We start from the raw sequence: 21,753 nt of genomic DNA, 5'->3' as shown, positions 1-21,753 counted from the left end.
TGTGTTTGCTCAGCTGGGAGAATTTATGGGTCATATGTTGGCTGGAGGCTGGGCCAGGGTGCCGTCTTCCGGGTATTGGCTGTGGGCAGTCTGTTTCAGATGTGCTTTCCTGGACTTGAGGGCCGTCTTCTGAGGTCCTTCTGGGGTGTGTGGGGAAACAGAGGTCTAGACCAAGGGGATGTGGTAGAAGTCATGTCATAGTCTCATTTAAGTGGCACTGGGGGAAGCTCCAGACTGCCAGGCTGGCCACAAGGTGCGTCCCCACGAGGGTGATAGATACCTAGGGGGAGTCTGTGGACCTGAGTGGGGCATGAGAACCCAGACCTTCTTGTGGAAGGAGGGGGAGGGGAAGCTCGAGGGTGAGTCAGAGGAAAGATCACCTGTCCTGTCTGAGGAGCTGTGCCCCTGGGAAGGGTCAGGTGGTCTGGTCTAGCCAGGGAAGCCTGCCTTTCCCATGTCACAGTGTGCGTGCTTCAGTCCTGTCCAACTCTCCGCGACCCCACGCGCTGTAGCCCGCCAGCCTTCTCAGTCCATGGGATTCTCCAGGCAAGAACACTGGAGAGGGTTGCCATGCCCTCCTCCAGGGGATCTTCCCAACCCAGGGATCGAACCTGCATTTCTCAAGTCTCCTGCTTTGGCCGGCAGGTTCCTTACCACTAGCGCCACCTAGGAAGCCCAGCAAACCCTCAGATCGTGGGAGCTTCAGTTGCTTCCTCTTGTCACAGTCAATGTAGTTGGATGTCCCTCTGGGGACTCAGGCTTCTTCCAGACTGTGATGCGACCAACCTCCGATCAATCAAGGGCTTCAAGTTTTCCAAGGAAGAGGAGAGAGCAGAGGAGGAAATTTTAATGAGTCAGCAGTGGAAGTGATTCAGTAACTTCTGCTCTATGTGGCCGGAATGAGTCACATGGCCTTGCCCAGATTCTGGGAGGTGGAGTTCTCTGGGCCAGAAGGGAAGTAATCCAGCTGGGCTGGTGCACAGGGAAATGCCTGTTTTATGGTCAGGAGGCCAGAGGCCCACAGAAGTCAGCCCCCTCCGTTCAAAAGAGTTATCGCCTTGGGAGTGTGGATTTCCTTCTGCTTGGGGCTGAGAAGGTGTATGGACACTTGTGGTGGCCAGTCAAGAGTGAACACAGCTGGGCTTCCCTGGTAGTCCAGTGGTTAAGACTCCTCACTTTGACTGCAGGGGGCGTGGTTCAATCTCTGGTCAGGGAGCTAAGATTCTACATGCTGTGTAACACGGCCAAAAAAAAAACAAAGGGTGAGTACATGGACTCCGGGGTCCAAAGAAGGAGCAGGTATGAGGGGAGGCCATTGAGCCAGGGGCTGTGCACGCATCACCTGATTTAATCCATCTGACAGCTCTATCATCTGGGGTTGCTCACGCCATTTTATAGCCAAGGAGAGGTGTCCAGAGGTGAGTGGGGATATAAGGCTGCACAGCTAATCCTGTAGAAGAAGCAGCGGTCACACTCATGTGACTCTAGCTCTGAAAACCATGCTCTGCTCCCTTTTTATAATCCCCAGAGACCATCCGATCCAAGCCTCTCACTGTGCAGACAAAGAACCACTACTCAGAAGGGGAATTTTCCCAAGTCACACCTGTCCTTTTCAGCACTGCACTGAGTTCCTTGTATTTTTTCTCTCTCTGGGGTGAGCATTGCCCCTCTCCAATCCCTGGCATGGTAATAAAGCAGTGCTCATGGTGGGGAGTGTGGACCTTCCAAACCATGGCCTTCATGGTGAGCCATAGTCCAGGCAGTCACATCTGTGTTCATCCCACAGATGTTGCTTGAGCATCTGCTGCATGCCACCCATGGAGGGGTGGGATGCAGATAAATGAGTCATGAACCTAACCAGAGGGACCCTCACTCTAGGGTGGGGAGTGTGTTGGGAGGGGAGGAGGTGGCCAGTGAGACAAGGTGGAAAGTGGTCAGTGATCAGTGCTGGAGGAGTTCAGAGGAGTGACTTGGTACAGCCGTTTGAATCAAAGAAGGCTTTGCCGTGGAGGAAGGAGAGAAGGGGAGTCATCACACAGGTTCCCTCATTTAATCTACCCCAACAAACACACAAGCAAGGAGAGACACTTGGCAGCATGGTGCACTGCTACTAGTCCAGTTCAGTTTATGAAAAGCCATTTAGGAAGAGCAAGTCAGCCATCTGCCTTTTTCAACAACATGGCTGGACTTGGAGAGTATTACGTGTCGTGAAATAAATCAGACAGAGACAAATACTGTGTGATACCACTTATATGTGGAATCTAAAAACTAAAACTAGTGATGATAACAAAAAAGAAACAGGCTCCCAGATACAGAGAACAAACTAGCAGTTACCAGGGGGGAGGGGGAGGAACGGAGGGGGTATACAGTGGGAAGGGATTAAAAGACACAAACTACTATGTATAAAATAAATAAGCTACAAGGGTATATTGTACAACACAGGGAACATTGCCTATTTAATAATGAGAAATGAAATAGAACTTTAAAAATTTGTGAATCATTATGCTGTACACCTGAAAACTATATAATCTTGTATATCCACTATCTATGAGAGAGTGCTAGTCGCTCAGCTGTGTCTGACTCTTTGTGACCCTATTGACTATAGCCTGACAGGCTCCTCTGTCCATGGGATTCTCCAGGCAAGAATACTGGAGTGAGTAACCATTCCCTTCTCTAGGGGATCTTCCCAACTCAGGAATCGAACCCGAGTCTCCTGCATTGCAAGCAGATTCTTTACTGCCTGAGCCATCAGGGAAGCCCATATCAACTATACCTCAATTAAAAACAAGTATTTTTAAAGTACCCATGAAGATGTGCCGGACTGTGATTGCAGGACTGGAAAGATAATTGTGATCAAAATAAGCAAGCACCCCGTCCCCCCAGCCCCCACCTTACTGAGCTTACATTGGAAATAGATAATAAACAGGTGAAGTGAAGCATTCATCGGGGACTTGAATAAAATGGAGATGAGTTACAGGCTGTATGTAAATCAACTATACCCCAATATAGAATAAAAATAATAAAAAAGATCTCCTTTAATGACCTTCCATTGCATATTATAGTTTTCAGGGTAGAGGTTTTTGCATCAGTTCAGTTCAGTTCAGTTGCTCAGTTGTGTAATCCCAAGAGCCACAGCACGCCAGGCCTCCCTGTCCATCACCATCTCCCGGAGTTTACCCAAATTCATGTCCATTGAGTCGGTGATGCCATCCAACCATCTCATCCTCTGTCATCCCCTTCTCCTCCTGCCTTCAATCTTTCCCAGCATCAGGGTCTTTTCTAAGGAGTCAGTTCTTCGCATCAGGTGGCCAAAGGATTGGAGTTTCAGCTTCAGCATCAGTCCTTCCAATGAACACTCAGGACTGATCTCCTTTAGAATGGACTGATCTCCTTTAGAATGGACTGGTTGGATCTCCTTGCAGTCCAAGGGACTCTCAAGAGTCTTCTCCAACACCACAGTTCAAAAGCATCGATTCTTCGGCGATCAGCTTTCTTGACAGTCCAACTCTCACATCCATACATGACTACTAGAAAAACCATAGCTTTGACTAGATGGATCTTTGTTGGCAAAGTAATGTCTCTGCTTTTTAATATGCTGTCTAGGTTGGTCATAACTTTCCTTCCAAGGAGCAAGCGTCTTTTAATTTCATGGCTGCAGTCACCATCTGCAGTGATTTTGTAGCCCCCCAAAAGAAAGTCTTCCACTGTTTCCCATCTATTTGCCATGAAGTGATGGAACCAGATACCATGATCTTACTTTTCTGAATGTTGAGCTTCAAGACAACTTTTTCACTCTCCTCTTTCACTTTCATCAAGAGGCCCTTTAGTTCTTCTTCACTTTCTGCCATAAGGGTGGTGTCATCTGCATATCTGAGGTTATTGATATTTCTCCCGGAAATCTTGATTCAAGCCTGTGCTTCCTCCAGCTCAGCGTTCCTCATGATGTACTCTGCATATAAGTTAAATAAGCATGGTGACAATATACAGCCTTGACGTACTCCTTTCCCGATTTGGAACTAGTCTGTTGTTCCATGTCCAGTTCTAACTGTTGCTTCCTGACCTGCATACAGTTTCTCAAGAGGCAGGTCAGGTGGTCTGGTATTCCCATCTCTTGAAGAATTTTCCACAGTTTGTTGTGATCCACACAGTCAAAGGCTTTGGCATAGTCAATAAAGCAGAAATAGATGTTTTTCTGGAACTCTCTTGCTTTTTCGATGATCCAGCAGATGTTGGCAATTTGATCTCTGGTTCCTCTGCCTTTTGAACATCTGGAATTTCATGGTTCATGTATTGCTGAAGCCTGGCTTGGAGAATTTTGAGCATTACTTTACTAGTGTGTGAGATGAGTGCAATTGTGCGGTAGTTTGAGCATTCTTTGGCATTGCCTTTCTTTGGGATTGGAATGAAAACTGACTTGTCTTTTCCAGCCCAGTGGCCACTGCTGAGTTTTCCAAATTTGCTGGCATATTGAGTGCAGCACTTTCACAGCATCATCTTTTAGGATTTGAAATGACTCAACTGGAATTCCATCAATTGCACTAACTTTGTTCGTAGGGATGCTTCCTAAGGCCCACTTGACTTCACATTCCAGGATGTCTGGCTCTAGGTGAGTGATCACACCATCAGAATTATCTGGGTTGTGAAGATCTTTTTTGTACAGTTCCATATCTCTTATTAGATTTATTTCCAAAGTGGTTTATGATATTTTTAGCCTCCATTGTAAGTGGAACTCTTTTGCTAATTTCATTTTCCGAATGTTTGTTGTTCATATATAAAAATATAAATTTTCCATATTGGAAAAAAAAGTCAGTCATAATAACCTCTGAAGGCCAGCATGTCAGAGTTGGCATAGATTTTGTAAGGGCCAGTTTGAACCACTCTGATTGCCTATAGATCATGTCTCCTGTAGACAGCTGTATCAAGCACAGAGGACAGACAGTCATCAAAGGATTTATAGGGTCCAGTATTTCTGAGTGTCAGTGCATTGCATGGATCTGGGAAATTTCCATTAAATCCTTCATTCAGCAAACATTCATTTGGTACCTACTCAATGTCAGATGGGCTTCCTCAGTGGCTCATAGATAAAGAATCAACTTGCAATGCAGGAGCTACAGGAGACATGGGTTTGACCCCTGGGTCGGGAAGATTCCCTGGAGGAAGAAATGGCAACCCACTCCAGTATTCTTGCCTGGAGAATCCCATGGACACAGGAGCTTGGAGGGCTACAGTCCGTAAGGTCACAAAGAGTCAGACACGACTGAAGAGACGGCATGCATGCACACACATGTCAGACACTAGGCTAAGGAGGAGGAACATATTAAGACCGACAAGAGTCCTGCCCAGATGGGATTATGATCAGAGAGGCGACATGATAAACAAGCAGACAGATAGATATTACAAATTATGGTAAATGGCTTGAAGAAGACAATGCGGTAAATAGTATTACAGTTCTGTGTTCTGTTCTGTTCTGTTCAGTCGCTCAGTCTTGTCCGACTCTTTGCGACCCCCTGGACTGTAGCCTACCAGGCTTATCCATCCATGGGATTCTCCAGGCAAGAATACTGGAGTGGGTTACCATTTCCTTCTCCAGAGGATCTTCCCGACCCAGGGATCGAACCCATGTTTCCCGCATTGGAGGCAGACGCGTTAACCTCTGAGCCACCAGGGAAGCTTGTCTTATTCATTACTGTGTTTAGGAAGGTGATTTTCAGATGGGGACAAGTGATGATATTCATCCCACCTTAAACAAAGTATGGCCAGACCTGCTAGAACTCATGGTTCTACTTAAAGAGTAGGGGCATTTCAGAGGAATGGAATTTTCAAACTGGTGAAAGTTGTTTATTTGAGACTCTCTTGAAATATCATGAAATGCCTTGGGTTTACCCCTCACTCATTATCAACGGAATTGTCAGCAAATTAAAACTGGCTTTGTTGGCTCTTTTATTTTGAGGGGGTCAATATGGATTTTGTCATTGTAGTTCTTAGTTTGATAAAGACTATCAGAAAGGAAAAGGAAAATAAATGAAGTAAGAAACAGAACCAATTCTTCGAGTGAAACCAAGAAAGTGAGCTGATGTTTGAAGAGGAGTTTGGAAGCTTAAGGGAGTTAAAATAAAGCTTAAATTTTGCTATATGGTGGTGGTGAGGGCTTCCCAGGTGGCTCAGTGGTAAAGAATCTGCCTGCCAATGCAGGAGACACAGGTTTGATCCTTGGGTCAGGAAGATCCCTTGAGGAAGGAAATGGTAACCCACTCCAGTATTCTTGTCTGGAGAATCCCATGGACACAAGAGCCTGGTGGGCTTTATAGTCCACTGGGTTGCAAAGAGTCAGATGTGACTTAATAAGTAAACAACAGCAATGCGGTAATGGTGTATCTTGCTGGGACTTTGTTCTCAAGGATGTGATTCAGGGGATGATGACTGGTCCTCAGCATGAGACATGCACTTTAGCACTGGGTAAATCTCATGTCACAAGTTTTCCCTCCATGGTTATTTCTTCAAGTAAGCCCTAGATGGGGCGGTTGACTCATAGGGTTTGTGTTGTTTGGAAACAGACATCTTTAAACTCTTGGGTCCCACTATTGTGGTGAGATGAGAGTCTCAGGGAAAAGACAGATTGAGTTCCTTCTCACCCCCCATGCTGCAGCTTAGAATCCGCTGAGGGGAACTTTCACAAAACCCTCCCTGGCTCAGCCCCACCCCCACCAGTTATGTCAGTATCCCTTGGTGAGGGAGATCTTGCATTGTTCTTGCTCATTCACTAGGTCGTGTCTGAATCTTTGCAACCCCATGGACTGCAGCACACTTATGGGAGAACAGATTTTGGGATACAGTTACCCTTAGCAGGAAACTGGACTGTGAGCTCAGAGGACTAGTTCTGAACTGATGCCCCCAAATCACCACCTCTCAGAGCTCAGTGTGCATCCACAATTCCCAGGGATCCTATTAAAATGCAGATTCTGATTTGGTCTACCTGGGCTGGGGCCAGAGACTTAGCTTTTCTAACAGCCCCCACATGGATTCTGATACACATTCAGGGTAGCCAGACCCCAGATGATACATGGAAGTAAGCACCATGACATTGGAGAAGCATTCCTTAGAGCAGTGATCTCAATCTTGGCTGAACCTTTACATCACCTGAGTAACTTTTATAAAACACCCATACCGGGGCTTTACCCCTAGAGATTCTGATTCAACTGTCTGGGGTGGGGGAGCTGGGCATCAACTATTTTCAGTTTTTCAGTGATTTTTAACATACAGGGTTAGGAGACTCTGCTCTAGAGGATTATTTTTGTTGTTGTTGTTGTTGTTAACTTGAGATCATTGTTGTTGTTTAGTTGTTCTTTGCGACCCTATGGATTGTAGCTTACCAGGCTGTAAGGACAAATTCCTTTGTCCTTGGGATTTCCCAGGCAAAAATACTGGAGTGGGTTGTCATTTTCTTCTCTGAGGAATCTTCCTGACTCAGGAATTGAACCCATGTCACCTGTATTGGCAGGGGGATTCTTTACCACTGAAGCCACCAGGGAAGTCCAGCTTGAGATTAGTGCTGCTTAATAGTAATAACTTGCATGGGTATTACCTATATGTTGCTGTGTGATAAATTACCCATGACTTAATCTTTATGATGTCACATGGTTTCTGAGGGCCAGAAATCTGGGAGTGGCTTAACTGGGTGATTCCAATGCAGTCCTTCCTGAGGTTGTAGTCAAGTCATTGCTTTGGCTGCAATTATCTGAAGGTTGGACTATGCCAGAGGACCTGCTTCTGAGAGGGTTCATCCACACGGGTGTTGGCTGGAGGCCTTGGTTCCTCACTGTGCAGGCTTGTTCATAGGGCTGCTCACAAATTAGCACTAACTTCTTCTAGAATACATGACTAGAGAGAGAGGGAGAAAGAGAGAGACAGATGGACAGACAGACAGAAATATTGAAAGAGAGACCAAAGCAGAAGCTTCAGCATATTTTGTAACCTAATCTTGAATGAGACACCATTACTTCTGGTGTATTCCACTAAAAAAATACTGTAATGTTCTTTTAAGGAAGACTGTACAGGACATGGGGCAAGATGACATTCACAAATCTTGGAATTACTGAATATTTGAACCTAGAAAATATTTTGTATTCTATAAACTGGTCCTAGGCAAGCATGTGGCAGTTTTACATTTAGAGATGCACACAAAAAGTTACATGAACATTCTAACAATGTGCATGCTAAGTCACTTCAGTTGTGTCCAACTCTTTGTGACCCAATGGACTATAGCCTCCAGGCTCCTCTGTCCATGGGATTCTCCAGGCAAGAATACTGGAGTGGGTTGCCATTCCTTTCTTCAGGGGATCTTCCCAAAACAGGGATCCAACCCACATCTCTTGTCTCCTGCGTTGGCAGGTGGGTTCTTTACCAGTAATGCCACCTAAGACCAACCTTGATACAATGTGGGAGGGGATCATAGAAGGGTGTGAATATCAGGAAGAGTTACTGGGGGTCATCTTGGAGATGGCTACCACAGTTTGCATGCAAGTAATTTAAAACATTTTAGTAGACATACAAAAAAAGTAAAAAAAAAAGAAAAGATAGCATGATTTTTACTGATATATTTTATCTGATCAATCTATCCAAATATTATTGTTCTGACCCATAATCAATAAAAAAATTTGCATTCTTTTTTATCCTAAATTTGAATTCCGATGTCTTCTTTATATTCATAGCTCATCTCTATTTGGACCTGCCGTGTTTCAAGCATTCATTTGGCGAGTTGCTTGTTCTTCTTAATTCTACAGGTAACCTTGTCTGGATGGATCCTAAAGGTAGATTCTCCCACTTTGTAAAGGCCCAGCCTCTATTCAGTTCAGTTCAGTTCAGTTGCTCAGTCGTGTCCGACTCTTTGCAACCCCATGAATTACAGTACAACAGGCCTCCCTTACCCAAATGATAGACCTATTGGTTTATTTACTATTCCAACTAAAGCACCTGTCAATTTCCTCTTTTAGAAATGGCAAGTCTGGGGTTTTTCAGGCTGGTATTTTGTATGAAGAAGCCCCTGGGTTTTCAGCATATTTATTCCACATGATTGACCTTTTTTTATGCCACTGGTGCAAAAATTTGTCAGGAATGATATACGAATTGCAGTAGCAGTGACTGAGTCTGGCCTTTGACTCAGTGGAGAGAAACTAATTATGTGGAGAGAAAGCAATTATGGGCTAAGCTAGAGGTGCTGATATTCATCCCCACGCTGCCATGGGCACTGACACAGAACCTGCCCCTTAGCAGCACCTGCAGGCTGGCTTCTGAAGGTCCTCAAAAGCAGATGGAGAGTTCAAGCAGAGCTCAGGAGCCATGCTCTGGTCCCAGCTCCCTCTAACATGTCTTGTATGACTTGCAGGAATTTTTGGATGAGCTGAGTGAATTGCCCTTTGCTACGAGGAACAGAAAGTTGAAAGTCTTTTTCTATGCAGATGACATGATTTTATTGTCACAAAGCAAGAATGGCCTCATTACTGTCAGGAAAAACTGGCTCAGGATGAACTGTTCTAACCCCCAATTGTTACTGTTGGCAGATGTCCTCCAACATTGAGTTGGCTTTTATTCAACAACCTGTGAATTGCATTCACTCATTTAGTTACGAGGGTTGCATTTTCCTACTCAGCCATTTGCGGGGCTCACCAGGAGGTGAGTGTCTGTGGGTGCAGAGTTAGGATTTTTCTAGGGCCTTCTTGGGTGATTTGTAAAACACACTTTGAAAAAAAATTCAGCTAAAATTATTATGGTTTGGCTTGATGGACTTGGACATTATTTCTTGGTGCGAGAGAAGATGAAGAACTGTTCTCTTAAGGACTACAGCTTTCCACAGGCATCCCCACAGCTTTCCGACTGGCATTCTCGCAGGTATTCTTACAGGTATTCCCACAAGTACTCTCACAGGTATTATCAGAGGCTTCCCATACGTATTTCTCTAAGTATTTCCATAGGTATTCCCACAGGCATCCCCAAGAGATTGTCGACTGGTATTCCCACAAGTATTCTGGGAGATGTTCCCTAAACTATTCCCACAGGTACCCTCACGAGTATTCCCATAAGTATTCTCAGAGGTGTTCCCAAAAGTATTCCCACAGGCACTCCCACAGGTATTTTGACCTCTCTTTGTGTAGAGGTAAGTCCACTTGATTGTAACTCACACAGATCTTTCCCCAACTGGCACCACAACATGCCTCTTCCTCAGGTCAGTTCTTACTCCAGACTGTAACTTCAAACTTGTCTGCTATCCAGATTTCATCTCAGCTCTTCTCCAGGATGAGGTAGAGATGTAAATAAACACTAGTGTGAAGAACGGGACAACCCATCTGTCATCCTAGAACAGTTCAATATGAGCACTGGATCCCAGGTCTCCTGACTACCTTGCTGGTATTTTCCTATCAGACCATGATATGGGCATGTGAGTTTAACAAGAAGAGTTTAGCTTTTGTGGAGGCAACACATTACTGCACCAATAGATGGAAATCCTGGATAAAAATAACCAGAGATTTCACATGCAAGAGGGTGTTTATTTATTTTCTGTCATGTAAATGGAGTCAAGAGTGTCAGGTCAGGGCTGGGCTGGGTTGGGCTGGCAAATTCACTATCAAAAGGGTCTACATACCTTTCTGCCAACTTCTAACCTCAATGTTGCCCCACAGTCCAAGTTGGCTGCTGTGGCTCTGGACATCAAATCTGCATTTCAGGTGGAAAGGAAGAAGGACTAATCTCTTACCTTGGTCAGTTTACCCTCAAGAGTTTTCTGGAAGGAAATGCATCCAATGACTTTCTCTTTCATTCCATTAAACCTTCTCTTATGGCTGAAGGTGGGACTAGAAAATGTAATCTTGAACCTGAAAACATTTCTACCCTGAATAAGATTGAGATTCTATTGCTACCAAGAAGGGAAATATGCATATTGGATATACAACAGAAGCCTGACTACAGCTTGTAGTTGGGAGCTACAGTGAGTGAGCCCCTTAAGAACATGGAGAAGGAAGTGAGATGGTCTTTTTGGTGACGAATCTGATCCTGAACACATAAAACACTGAAGTGGAGAAGTGTAAAGGCAATTTAAGAAGACACAAAAGTTGCACCATGTTAGTAATGTGTCCATGTGAAAGGGGCTGATCAGCTCCAGGGGCTCAGTGAAAACCCTCACTGGGGCACACGTAGGAGACTCCATCTCTTCCTGAACTTTGGCAGCAGGAAGTGCATCCGGGGGAGAATTTTAGTCAGTTTAGTTATTTTGGTACCACTGGGAAGATCCCATGCTTGAGATGGGTGTGCAACCAGTTGTATCACTTGGGGTACAAGTTGATTAAATGGCCCAAATGCTTATCTCAGAAATATGAGCATTCTGGGATCCAAAGGAATAAATCTGTAAGATGGCAGGTGATAAATGCTATGGAGGGAAGAAAATAAGAAAACAAGAACAAGGAGACGAGAATGACAATTAGGGAAGCACTTCAGAAAGAACGAGAGAATAGAACGTCAGGATGCAGAGTCCTCATCCCTGCTCTCCTATTGACTTGCGTGTGTGTCTGCCTCACCGGGTCTCAGTCTCCAGCTCTGTGGAATGGGGACATTGGACTGGTGGCCAGAAAAGTGCAGTGATTAAGAGCATGGACTGTTGGATGGGTGCCTCCTGCCTTTGAACAGCTCAAATGTTAACCGAGCCTAGTGACCTCGTCTCTCTGAGCCTCAGTTGCCTCACCTGTAAGTGGGAATCAGGGCAGCTGTCCATAGGTGTCACTTGAGGAGGCTTAAGCCAGGCAATGTAAATAAAGTGTCTGCACAAAAGAGTGCAGCTTCTCAGGTGGCACAGTAGTGAAGAATCTATCTGCCAAAGCAGGAGACACAGAGACATGGGTTTGAGCCCTGAGTGGGGAAGATCCCATGGAGGAGCAAATGGCAATCCACTTCGGTATTCTTGCCTGGAAAATTCCATGGACAGTGGAACCTGGCGGACTATAGTCCAGGGGATCACAAAGAGTCGGACACAACAGAGCACAGGCAGACAAGCACAAAGCAGTGCATAATTGATAGTTTCCTCCCCGGCCTACTCCACTGGACCAGGAAATGCTGTCCTTTCTTGATAATCTGCTCCCAGCTGTCACCACCGCCAACTCCAGGCTTCCTTTGGCAGCCCGTCTCCCTGGTGACCGTTGCTATGATTGTCTCAGAAGTAAAACGACTACCACCCACTGTGCATGCGGAAGACCCTGTGTACTGCTGTCTGGAGTCCTTTTAACCCGTGATTTATTAGGTTTGTTGTCACTAATGACTTCTCAAATGAGCCCATAAATTAGAAATATTAATAAAGAATCCCTGGGGTCTCAAACTGATCACTTGGGTTGCAGGGTCCATTTATGGCTCAATTAGGATCAGTTGACATTTCCGTCTGTATCATCATCCATTCAGGGTGCAAATGGTTCTCAGACTCTGCTCTGGGGGTTCAAAAGAGACGTCAGCTGAGGGTGGAGGGTTACGTAGCTGTAGTGATGTGGGTCCTTATTTCCTCTGCACCTGCATGGTCCATCAGTTCACGAGTGTATCACTTGAATTTGCTTCACACCCTCTTGCTCCCCTTCTGCATTCCAGAGCTTTCTGTGGGCAATGCACCCATTCATTTGTTCGTTCATTCTTCTTTCAGTCACGTCTTCCTTCCTCCCAGCTTCTCTGCTCCACTGCTGAAAGCTTCCTGAGTATCTCATATCGCTTTGGGTAAGTCTGTAATTATATCAGTAGGGATGATGAAGGTGATAAGGATTAAAAAAAACACCCCTCCCTGGTGGCTCAGATGGTAAAGAATCTGCCTGCAGCATGGGAGACCTGGGTTCGATTCCTGGGTTAGGAAGATCCCTTGCAGAAGGGGATGGCTACCCACTCCAGTGTTCTTGCCTGGAGAATCCCATGGACAGAGGAGCCTGGCCAGCACAGTCTTCAGGGTTGCAAAGAGTTGGTCATGATTGAGCGGCTGAGTGAAGTGAACTTCACTGCATCTGTTTTTGAGTATTAATACATGGCAGATATCTCATTTTCTAGAGAAGGTAACTAGGGCAACAGCAGTAAAGTAACTTGTCCAAGATCAGGGAAGTTAAATGACTTACCCAAAACCACACAGAAAAAAAGAAAAAAAGAGGAGCCAGGGAGCTTTGGGCAAATTGCTTTAACACTCTATGCTTCAGTCTCTTCTTCTGTAAAATGGTAAAAGATAGATAGAACCCATGTCACAGGACTGCTGTGAGAACTGAACATGAAGGGCTTCGAACAGTGCCAGACCTGCAGAAAGTACTGCTGTCAGTCTTGAACCTAAAATTGATCATAAAGAAAGGGAGACCCACAGAGTATCTTGCCCAAGGCTGCCCAGTGAAGGAATGGCAGTGTGGGATTTGAACGCAGATCCATTTTGCTCTAGAGCCTCTACACTCAGAAAGCACTTTACCTTTCAGCTCACAACCTAAAAACAAAAACTAGAAGTCACATTCAGCAGGCACAGAAAGGGAAAAACTTTGTAATCTCTCTTCTATATGGAATCTAAAAAAGTTGACTCTGTAGAAGCAAAGGGTAGAATGGTGGTCAGAAGAGGTGGGAGGTGGGAATGGGAAGATTCTGGAGGAGGGAACAGTCTTGCAGTTATATAGGATAAACAAGTCTAGCCCTCTAAGGTGCAGCATGAGGCTCTGGTTAATAATACCGCAATGGCACAGGGAACTATATTCAGTATCCTGTGATAAAGCATAATGAAAAAGAATGTATATGGTATAACTGAGTCACTTTGCTGTATGGTAGAAATTAAACACAACATTGTAAATAAAAAAAATCATTTTAAAAACTTAAAAAATAATGAATACTGAAAATCTGCTAAGAGTAGATCTAAGGTGCTTTCCTCATGTGCACACTTGTGGACACACACATACACACACACACACGGAAACTATGTGAGGAGGTAATGCACTGACTAGCTTGATTGTAGTAATAATTTTGCTGTCTACATGTATATCAAATCATCATGTTGTACATCTTGAATACACACAATATTAATTAAAAAATAAAGTTAAAAGCAGAAAATGAAACTATGTGGTTTCAGTTAATATGCCCAATTGTGGAGGGGGCACCATGGAGGACTTCCTGGAGAAGGTGGCATTTGAAACGTCTCTGAGAGGATAGGGAGGAGATACTGTGGGGATGGGAATGGTAACCCAGGGGGTGGGATTTGTCTGGAGAAGAGCTGCAGGTAAGTTTGCCTAGAGCAGGGAATAGAGGGACGGTGGAGAGAGGCAAAGACCCACCCTCCTGCGCCAGCCCCCTCGCCTCACCAGCGCTGGTGTGCATTAAACTGTCTCCCTCCCCAGCTGTTGAGCGGGTGGATGTGGCAAGGCGTGTGAATGTCGCATGGGTGCAGTGAATGGTGACTTCACGACCTGCATTTAGAGACTTTCTCACAGTTGAAACAAAACCCTCCGCGCAGTTCTTATTTTGACGGAGGAAACCAAAGAGAGAAAAGGGAGGACACCCGCGGAAGGTCAGCAGCGCAGGAGGAAGGTGGGTGTGGACAGGGCTCCGAGCGGCGGGCCTGGCCAGCTGGTGCTCCGCTCCATCGGCGGCCACTTCCTCGGAGGGCAGTGGGCGGGGAGGGGGTGCTGACAGGCCGGTGTGAATGAAGGGCGGTTTGACAGGGCTTCTCCCTGAAGTCGTCTGTGTAGAGGGCGCTACAATCCATCCCTCACTCTGAAAAGGTCCATTGATGCCCACTGGAACTTTCTGGAAATGGCGATATTCATATAGACATAGAGTTTTTGAGCAGAAAAGGCATGGGGGGTGTTTAAGCCCAGGTGGGGCCCATCAGGGAAGCGACTTTCCCAAGGTCACAGGGTCAGTTAGTGGTAAAGTCAAGAGGGAGGCACGTGGGTCTCTTGACTCCTGATTTCATAGCACAAAATATACCAGAGCTGGGAGATCACTAGAGGTCATCCCTCCCACGTGCTTGATGGTCAGGGAGGGGAGATGACCTGTCTGGCACAGCGTCGGGGGCGGGGTCACATAGCAGTTGCGCACACAGGCTCTCCAGTCAAGACAATCCCAGGTTTATGTCTCAGCCCTGCCACTTCCTATCTGTGTGAACTTCAGTGATGTCTTTGGGCTCAGGGTCCCTCATCTCTTCAGTGGAACTAATGATGCTCAGGTCACAGGCTTGTTGTGAGCATTCAATGAGATGACAGGAGCAGAGCACAGTGCCTGGCACTCCGCAAGTCCCCACTTAGTGCATGCTGTTGTTATTAAATCCATGCTGCACGTGGTGGGTGGCTGTATGGTGGGGGCCCTGTGTCTGACTCCCCACCACTCACTGCAGCCTTGATCTGTTGGATGGTGTCACTTCAGTTTGGGGAGCTGACCAAGGTCCAAGGTCAGGGGCCCAGATGGGCCAAAACCAAAATCCTAAAAATTATCCCACATTTTTCTCTCTCATCCTATATCTAATTCATCAGCAAATTCTGTTGGTTACAACTTTTTTTTTCTTGGTTACATCTTTTGGGTGTTTCTGGAATCCCACCTCATCTCTGCTCCCCTTCGGTGAGCTACCTGGGTCCCTGCCTTGGACAACTGTACACGGTTCCCTGCTTTCCTCTATTCCTCTCCAGTCTCTGCCCCACATAACTGCCGTGTCCAGCCTCATCTGCTCAAGCACCTGCCCCGTTCCCCCAAGAATCTAGAGGAGAACCAACAGCCTTGTGAAATCTGATCTCTCTGTACTCCCGCTACACAGACCTCCTGGCAGTTCGTTTGAATGTGTTGAACACACTCTAATCTTTGCATTTGCTCTTCCCTCTGCCTGAAATGCTTTTCCTTGCACAGTCTCACGGCTCACTCTTTCTTTCCTCCTAGTTTGCTCTAACACCACTTTCTCAGCTAGACCCTCCCTGCTCACCCCTGCTCTGGTACCCTGTTCTTCCTTTCCTTTTCTACAGCACTTCAGTTCAGTTCAGTTGCTCAGTCGTGTCCGGCTCTTTGCGACCCCATGAATCACAGCACGCCAGGCCTCCCTGTCCATCACCAACTCCCAGAGTCTACACAAACCCATGTCCATCGAGTCGGTGATGCCATCCAACCATCTCATACTCTTTCATCCCCTTCTCCTCCTGCCCTCAATCTTTCCCAACATCAGAGTCTTTTCAAATGAGTCAGCTCTTCGCATCAGGTGGCCAAAGTACTGGAGTTTCAGCTTCAACATCAGTCCTTGATGAACACCCAGGACTGATCTCCCTTAGGATGGACCGGTTGGATCTCCTTGCAGTCCAAGGGACTCTCAAGAGTCTTCTCCAACACCACAGTTCAAAAGCATCAATTCTTCGGTGCTCAGCTTTCTTTATAGTCCAACTCTCACATCCATACGTGACCACTGGAAAAACCATAGCCTTGACTAGACGGACATTAGTTGACAAAGTAATGTCTCTGCTTTTTAATATGCTGTCTAGGTTGATCATAACTTTCCTTCCAAGGAGTAAGTGTCTTTTAATTTCATGGCTCCAATCACCGTCTGCAGTGATCTTGGAGCCCAGAAAAACAAAGTCAGCCGCTGTTCCCACTGTTTTCCCGTCTATTTGCCATGAAATGATGGGACCGGATGCCATGATCTTAGTTTTCTGAATGTTGAGCTTTATTTATTTTTTTTCAACTTTTAAATGTTTTAATTTGCTTTAAAGTAAAACCCAAGACACTGTAGAAATCCACTGAGAAATGTTTTTTTTAGGCTGAACACCTGTTTCCCCTTAGTCTTCAACAGAGAGTGTACATGTGAGTTTTATTTTATATCACTGCAGTCCCCCCACTGCACCAAGATGACCTAAACTCTGTGTGTGGTATTGCAAATGTTCTTTTGCTGTTGCTGTTGCTAAGTCGCTTTAGTTGTGTCCGACTCTGTGCAACCCCATAGACAGCAGCCCACCAGGCTCCCCCATCCCTGGGATTCTCCAGGCAAGAACACTGGAGTGGGTTGCCATTTCCTTCTCCATGAATGTTGAGCTTTAAGCCAACTTTTTCACTCTCCTCTTTCACTTTCATCAAGAGGCTCTTTAGTTCTTCTTTGCTTTCTGCCATAAGGGTGGTGTCATCTGCATATCTGAGGTTATTGATATCTCTCCCGGCAATCTTGATTCCAGCTTGTGCTTCCTCCAGCCCAGCATTTCTCATGATGTACTACAGCACTTATGTGCATGTAAGTTACTTTTTAATTTTTATTTTAATTGAGGATAATTGCTTTACAATATTGTGTTAGTTTTTGCCATACAACATAAATCACATAAATCTGCCGTAAGTAATCAGTGCCCTCCCTCTTGAACCTTTCTCCAGCCCCATCCCAATCCTCTACGTTGTCCCAGAACACTGGGTTTGAGCGTTCTGCATCATACAGCAGATATGATGTATAATGAGTCAGCTCTTCGCATCAGGTGGCCAAAGTACTGGAGTTTCAGCTTCAACATCAGTCCTTCCGATGAACACCCAGGACTGATCTCCCTTAGGATGATCTCCCACTGGGTATCTATTTCACATATGATAATGTATATGTTTCAATTTTACCCTTTCAGTTTGTCCCTCCCTTTCCTTCCCCCACCGTGTCCACAAGTCTGTTCTCTATTACTTGGTATGTCTATGGCTTAGAGCTTACTTTTTGTCCCTCTTGCCAATTAGATTATAAGTCCATGAGAAGTGAGATTTTTTTTTTTTTGGTCTATTTGTTCATGACTGTATCTCAAGGATCTAGAACAGTATCTGACACAGTAAATATTCACTGAAAGAAAATCTCTTTCCAGTTTCTTCTGACCTGAACTCCCTCTCTGGCCACACAAGTTACTTATGTCACACAAGGGCAAGTGTTACTGAGTCCAAGCTCATTCTCCCCACTGCAGGACAGGTCAATGAATCAGAGACAAGGTGTTGAGGCGAGGATTATGACTTTATTTTGAAAGCCAGAAGATCAAGAGGATGTCAAACTAATGTCTCAAAATAACCACCATATCAGAGTCTGGATGCCAGGTTTCTTTTATAATAAGGTGGAGGAAGGTGAGGAGGTAAAGTAAAAAAGGCTATTAATCTTACAAATATCTCTGGGAATGGTTAGCCTTAGAAGGGGATGTGCTAATTTCTTCCTTCCTGTAACCATTCATAGGTGGACAGGGTCCTGAACAAAGGCATTTTGGTTTGACATTCAGGCAGAGGGGTAGGGTTACTTAAGGCAGGCCATTATATATAAACAGCATCCTTTTAGTGAACAAAAGCAACGGGAAGCAAAGATTAAAGTAAAAGAAACAGATCCAACTCGGAGTCCTTCCCTGTAAAACAAGAACATCATCTCTGCTGGATGTCAGCCTATGTGCCGTCTCCTTGGTTGAGGCCAACCTGTCACCTAACAAAGCAAAATATGGGTGGCACAGTGGTAAAGAATCCAGCTGCCAATGCAGGAGACACAGGAGTCATGGGTTCAATCTCTGGGTCAGGAAGATCCCCTGGAGGAGGAAATGGAACCCACTCTAGTATCCTTACCTGGGAAATCCGATGAACAGAGGAGCCTTGTGAGCTGTAGTCCATGGGTGTTGCAAAGAGTCAGACACAACTGAGTGGCTGGGTGCACACACACACGTTACATTAAACACTATTTTACTATGATTAAATGAGTGCCCTCAAACTTAGAATGAACAAAGAATGAATCGCGTTTTTCTACTTTTGGTGGAATTTTTTTGACAAGACGGTCTAATGGTGTGTTAGGACGACCTTCACTCCTTATTAGATTTTCAAGGCACCACTATAAAGAGGGTCTTTTTTTTTCTTTATTTGCAAAAATGCTTGAGGGCTTCCTAAGTTTTCCTAAGGGCTTCTCTTAGTACTTTGATATTTAAATTATTCTCTTTGGAGATACTTATTCATTATCCTCATTGATCTCCTCTTTGTTAATTATTAACTGGTCTCACCCTTCTACGCAGTACTGATAACTAGCATTTTTTGAGTGTTTACCGTGAGCAAGGCTCCTTGTGTATATTAATGGATTTATTCTTATCATGATTCTATGTGGTAGGACATATTTGGTGTGTTTTATAAGGAAACTGTGGCATGGAGAGGTTTGGTAACTTGCTTATAGGTTTGTAAGGAGTAACAGGAAGAAGGAGGGCCTTGAATCACAAGACTGCTTCTTAGCTGCTCACTGATCAAAGGCTCTGTGTGTGACTGGAACCGTGCTCTCATATCACTTTCGTTGAGCTCGTGAAATCCTGTCTCACTTGTGAGATTTGCACTTCCTTTTAAATTTTTTTTAATTTATTTATTTTAGGTTGTGCTGGGTCTTCATTGCTGGTGAGGGCTTTTCTATAGTTGCCGAGCCCTGGCGCTACTCTCTGATTGCGGTGCATGGGTTTCTCGTTGCAGTGGCTTCTCTAGTTCAGAGCGCAGGCTCTAGGGCACTCGGGCTTCAGTAGTTGCGGCTCCCAGGCTCTAGAGCACAGGCTCAATAGTTGTGGTGTGTGGGCTCAGTTGCTCGGCAGCATGCGGGATCTTCCCTGACCAGGGATTGAACCCATGTCTCTTGAGTTGGCAGGTGGATATCCCACCACTGAGCTGCCAGGGAAGCCTGAGATTTGTATTTTCAAATACAGTTAATTGAACTTCATGGGCACAGCAGCTTAGAGTGCTGAGGTCTGTCCATGAGGGTGACTCACTGCTGACTGGATGGTGTGATGAGCCGTGGGAGATGCGGTGTTAAATGGGGTGGGACATTCCAGCAAGGACATGTATATAAGTGGTTAGTTTATTAATGATTTTTATATCTGACCATGGAAAGAATTGCAGGAGAACTGCTTTAGGGATAGATGAACTCACAGTTGTGTGTTCAGAGTGAAGAGACTGGTCCTTCCCCAAGCTATTTCCTGAATTCATTCTTTGACATAATGAAAAGCACTTCTTGACAATCAGATGAGGGAGGTGTATAGGAGGAGGAGTGAAATTAACATGTTTTGGACACCAACACTGTACCAGAGTTTCTGGGAGATTTAATTCGTCCTTCCTACAAGCCAAGGTGAGAGGTATGACCTGCCCATTTTACAGATGAAGAAACTGAGGTCACCTGGCCTAGGTACTCAGATCTAGATTCAGTTTTGGGTTTGTGGGTCTCTCAAAGCCTCACTTTCCCCAAGATACTGTGTCCTTGCTAGTACAGAAGGATTAGCTGAGGTTGGGGAGGACCTTGGGGATTGCTGGCAGAGCTAGACTGAGAGGCAGACAGTGTGGCAGTGGTGACAGGAAGAGAGAAGCTGGGCCTGCAGGAAGCCATAGCCCTGAACAAATACAGCAGAGCCAGCATCTGTTCCCATTGCTTGCTGCGTGGCTTCTCCAGTTCCTTATGGTTGGAAACAGACTTTTTCTCCAAGGATGAAAAAGGGAGGCTAGTCCTCCCCATGGTTTGAAGGCTGCTACTTCCAAAAGCCTGAGAAGATATCACTCCCCAGTTTAGGGGGTGCAACCAAGCATCTTCTCTGCCAGCTCCAGAAATGTCAGAGTGACCAGCTGGAGGAGTGCCAGAGTGTGGCAGAGGGACACAAGGAAGTTCCCACAGAGAACATAAAAGGGAGCGTGTCTCCTGATTCACGTACCAATTACACTCAGTGTGTCACATTACAAGGCTAATAGGAAATAAAGCAGAAGACCATCTGTCCATGCCCGAGCCCACGCAGGCCTCTGATTGCTCAGCTGTGGTTGGCCACCCCCCGGCCTGGCCCCTTGAGGCTGATGGAGTGGATTATAGTTTTGGCACACCCAGGAATCACTGGGGAGGGGGCCACACACATCTCACAGTCGGTCTGCATAGGCTGGGAAACGTCCTTTCTCTTCCTTTAGTTTCCCAAGATGGTTGGAGGTCAACAGCATCCTTTGGGTCGAGATGCTTTGAGTAGGACCTGTCGACTTAAAAAATATTCACAGCCTAAAAGTTGAGAGTTATGTTTTATTCGGTGGAAATTTTTAGGACTTCAAGCCCCAGAGACAGAATCTCAAGTAACCCTGAAAGAACTGCTCCAAGGAGGTGAGGAGAGGAACCAGGTTATATAGAAGTTTTGCAACAAAGGGCAGGTAGTCTGAACATCAAAAGATTATTAAAGAAAGTAAAATATTCCAAGCTAAGGAATTTAGCACTTTTGTTTTTATGGGAAGATGCAAGAGTCTGGACTCACTGAAATCTTTTCTTTGATATGCACCTCAGCTACTGGGGCCAGTATCTTATATTTTTCACATCCTGAACTTCCTGGGGGCTCACCATAGGGAGTTGCTGTAGTCTGATGGCAGCCAGATGGCAGGTATTCTTTTCCTTCCCATGTTCCCTCTGGGCTCATCGGCTCACACTGGAGAGCTGCAATCGCTGCTGACTGTGACATCCTTGTTTACTGACATGGCAGGAAGCATTCCATTTCTCAGGCCTTTGGCTGAAGAAATGAAACCTGGGCCCCCCTTGTGTCCTCTGTCGTTGGTAGTGCCAGCCCTGCTTTCAGTCCACAGAGGACCTGGGGCCAGGTAGGAAGATGCTCTCCTGAGGCAGATACAGGAGGGCACAGAGCCTGGTGAACAGGGACAGCTGGGGTTTCCTGGCCCTCCCAGCTGGTGTGCCTGTTTAGATACAACCCAGACACTTACAGGTGGTCAGGGCCCTGGTGGTGATGCGGGTGGGAAGCGGGGCAGAGGGATTTACCTTGCGGGAAAGGA

This window comes from Moschus berezovskii, chromosome 6 (genome assembly GCF_049115385.1).
Source record: "Moschus berezovskii isolate FMDL1 chromosome 6, NW_MosBer_1.0, whole genome shotgun sequence".
Taxonomy (NCBI): Eukaryota; Metazoa; Chordata; class Mammalia; order Artiodactyla; family Moschidae; genus Moschus; species Moschus berezovskii.
This window is presented reverse-complemented; position numbering follows the sequence as displayed.